This window comes from Mytilus trossulus, chromosome 7 (genome assembly GCF_036588685.1).
Source record: "Mytilus trossulus isolate FHL-02 chromosome 7, PNRI_Mtr1.1.1.hap1, whole genome shotgun sequence".
In the NCBI taxonomy this organism is placed as follows: Eukaryota; Metazoa; Mollusca; class Bivalvia; order Mytilida; family Mytilidae; genus Mytilus; species Mytilus trossulus.
In genome coordinates, this window is record NC_086379.1 from 72,289,291 (window position 1) to 72,293,751 (window position 4,461).

Genomic DNA, 4,461 nt, shown 5'->3' on the forward strand with positions numbered 1-4,461 from the left:
AGATATTTCTTGCTTACTATACTGGAGAAAGAAAGATAACTCTTAATTAAAAAAATTTTGCTATTTCACAATATTGTGAAATTAGATATTTCTTGCCATTGCACAATACTGTGCAATTGAAAAGACTTGCTATTGCACAATACTTAATATAATAATTTTAGATCCTGATTTGGACCAACTTGAAAACTGGGCCCATAATCAAAAATCTAAGTACATGTTTAGATTCAGCATATCAAAGAGGCCCAAGAATTTAATTTTTGTTAAAATCAAACTTACTTTTATTTTGGACCCTTTGCACTTTAATTTAGACCAATTTTAAAACTGGACCAAAAATTAAGAATCTACATACACAGTTAGATTTGGCATATCAAAGAACCCCAGTTATTCAATTTTTGATGAAATCAAACAATGTTTAATTTTGGACCTCGATTTGGGCCAACTTGAAAACTGGGCCAATAATCAAAAATCTAAGTACATTTTTAGATTCAGCATATCAAAGAACCCCAAGGTTTCAATTTTTGTTAAAATCAAACTAAGTTTAATTTTGGAACCTTTGGACCTTAATGTAGACCAATTTGAAAACGGGACCAAAAATTAAGAATCTACATACACAGTTAGATTCGGCATATTAAAGAACCCCAATTATTCAATTTTGATGAAATCAAACAAAGTTTAATTTTGGACCCTTTGGGCCCCTTTTTCCTTAACTGTTGGGACCAAAACTCCAAAAATCAATACCAATTTACCCTTTTATAGTCATAAACCTTGTGTTTAAATTTCATAGATTTCTATTTACTTATACTAACGCTATGGTGCGAAAACCAAGAAAAATGCTTATTAGGGTCCCTTTTTGGCCCCTAAATCCTAAACTGTTGGGACCGAAACTCCCAAAATCAATACCAACCTTCCTTTTGTGGTCATAAACATTGTGTTTAAATTTCATTGATTTCTATTTACCTTTACTAAAGTTATTGTGCGAAAACCAAGAATAATGCTTATTTGGGCCCTTTTTTGGCCCCTAATTCCTAAACTGTTGAAACCGAAACTCCCAAAATCAATCCCAACCTTTCTTTTGTGGTCATAAACCTTGTGTCAAAATTTCATAGATTTCTATTAACTTAAACTAAAGTTATAGTGCGAAAACCAAGAAAATGCTTATTTGGGCCCTTTTTGGCCCCTAATTCCTAAAATGTTGGGACCAAAACTCCCAAAATCAATACCAGCCTTCCTTTTATGGTCATAAACCTTGTGTTAAAATTTCATAGATTTCTATTCACTTTTACTAAAGTTAGAGTGCGAAAACTAAAAGTATTCGGACGACGACGACGACGTCGACGACGCCAACGTGATAGCAATATACGACGAAAATTTTTTCAAAATTTGCGGTCGTATAAAAATTGAATAATTGGGGTTCTTTGATATGCCAAATCTAACTGTGTATGTAGATTCTTTATTTTTGGTCCCGTTTTCAAATTGTTCTACATTCAGGTCCAAAAGGTCCAAAATTAAACTTAGTTTGATTTTTACAAAAAATTGAATCCTAGGGGTTCTTTGATATGGTGAATCTAAAAATGTACTTAATTTTTTTTATTATTGGCCCAGTTTTCAAGTTGGCCCAAATCGGGGTCCAAAATTAGACTTTGTTTGAATTCATCATAAATTGAATAATTGGGGTTCTTTGATATGCCAAATCTAACTGTGTATGTAGATTATTAATTTTTGATCCCGATTTCAAATTGGTCTACATTTAAAGTCCAAAGGGTCCAAAATTAAATTAAGTTTGATTTTAACATAAATTGAATTCTTGGGATTCTTTGATTTGCTGAATCTAAACATGTACTTAGATTTTTGATTATGGGCCTAGTTTTCAAGTTGGTCCAAATCATGATCCAAAATTATCGTAATAAGTATTGTGCAAAAGCGAGAAATTTTCAATTGCATAGTATTCAGCAATAGCTAGAAATATCTAATTGCACAATATTGTGCAATATCAAGAAATTTTCAATATTCTATGAAAATTTGAGTTATCTTTCTTTGTCCAGAATAATAGTTGAATCAACTTGAATCATTGTTTTATATAATGTACAATGTATACTCACTTTTATTACCAACTGATAAATTAAAACAATCTTTACCATTCAGTGATAACAAACACTTTTTAACATTTTAATATTTAATGATGTATTTAAATGAGTAGTTATTGTTAAGGGCCATTAGAAATTTGAATTGAGATCAGTTTTGGAATAAGGGAAAGGGGGATGTGAAAGAAAAAAATATTAGTATTCAACAGCATAGTGAATTGCTCAAAGACAAAACATAAAAATTAAATTCATTAGACCACATTCATTCTGTGTCAGAAACCAAAGCTGTGTCAACTATTTAATCAAAATCCAAATTGAGAGCTTAATCCAGCTTGAATGTTGTGTCCACACTTGCCCCAACCGTTCAGGGTTCAACCTCTGCAGTCGTATAAAGCTTGAATGTTGTGTCCACACTTGCCCCAACCGTTCAGGGTTCAACCTCTGCAGTCGTATAAAGCTGCACCCTGCGGCACATCTGGTTTTTATTATGGGCCCAGTTTTCAAGTTAGTAAAAATTGGTGTCCAAAATTAAACTTTGTTTGATTTCAACAAAAATTGAATATAAGGGGTTCTTCGATATGCAGAATCTAACCATGTATTTAGATTTATGATATTTGTGCCCGGTTATCAAATTGGTCCACAGTGAAGTCTAAAGGGTCCAAAATTGAACTTCATTTGATTTCATAAAAAATTGAATTCTTAGGGTTCTTTGATATGCTAAATCTGACCAGGTTTTTAGATGTTGGATAGTGGAATACCACAAAAGGATGGTAAGAATTGTTTTTCAGAGTTATGGCTCAAACCGTTAAGGAAAATAAGGTGCAAAAAAGGGGGGAAAAGGGTTTTCAGGTAAATGGACAATTACTTAAGTACAAAACATAATTTAAAAGTAGTGTAAGGTTGGTAAACTAATTAACAATCGTTTGAATATCTCACCTAAACTGCTTTTAAATTATGTATATTGGAAATTTGCCAAAAACTTTAGTTTAATGAACTTCATTGGAAATTTGCCAAAACAAAATGTTGCTGATGAAGCTTTTTTGTTTATCTTACCTAAACTGCTTTAAAAGAATGTAAATTGGAAATTTGTCAATAACTTTAGTTTAATAAACTTCATTGGAAATTTGCCAATATAAAATGTTGCTGATGAAGCTTTTTTGTTTATTTTTAGCCATGATTATTATTCTTTGAAAATTGGAGTTATCTTTTTTTGTCCAGAATAGCAGTTGAATCAACTTTAATCAATGCTATATACAATATAGAATGCAATATTCACTTTTACTACCAACTGATAAGTTAAATCAATCTTTGCCATTCAGTAATTACAAGAACTTTGATTACCAAAAACAATCTTTGCCATTCAGTAATTACAAGCACTTTGATTACCATTCTAGGACTATGCCTCTTTACGAGTGGGAAAATTGAAAGATTTTTTTAGTTTCTGTTCTCTTAACTTAAGTTTGTACAACTATATTTTATGAAATGTTTATATAATTCTTAGTACCTCTAAACTCAGTTCAAGTTCAATTTTTGGCAGCTTCACTTTTACAGTTCTTGATTTATGTCCCCTTTTAACCTTTCTAGCAAGTGGGGGCATCATCTGTGTCCCTTTGGACACATTCCCCATTTATTTTTTTAGAAGTTACTATTAATAAAAATAAATTTTAACCATGACAAAGTATATTCTAATATTTTATGATGTATTTAAATGAGTGAGTTGTTGCAGACTCCATCAGAAATTTGAATTGGGATCATTTTTTGAATAAGGGAAAGGGGGAGATGAAACAAAATGGTGGGTGGGGGGTCAATTTTCAGATTTCAGAAATAAAAATTTTGCTCCAGTCCTTTTCTTCAAATATTTTTTTGGAAGAGGATTAATATTAAACAGCATGGTGAATTGCTCAAAATTCATTTCATTTATTCTGTGTCAGGAACTTATGCTGTGTCAACTATTTAATAACAAACCAAATTCAGAGCTGAATCTAGCTTCAATGTTTTGTCCATACTTGCCCCAGGGGTTCAGGGTTCAACCTCTGCAGTCGTATAAAGCTGCGCCCTGCGGAGTATCTGGATTAAGTCTGGTGTTCCAGAAGGGTTACTGTTGAATGATACAGACTCAGAACTACACTTCATGAGTGTATTTTTCTGTCAGGTGAGCAATTGGCATGTGGAAGCCACAAGTTTTTTGTACTCCCTCACAAAATGACAAATTTATCTCAATCATGTATACCAGTCCTGGCATTTATATGGGGAGATGAACATTAAAATACACAGCTTGTGTTCAGCATAATGTCTACCTGTGACTTAACATTTCCAAGTTCACTAAAACCTAAAACTGTCAAATACTTCTTCAATAAAATGGTATAAACAAGTAACAAAA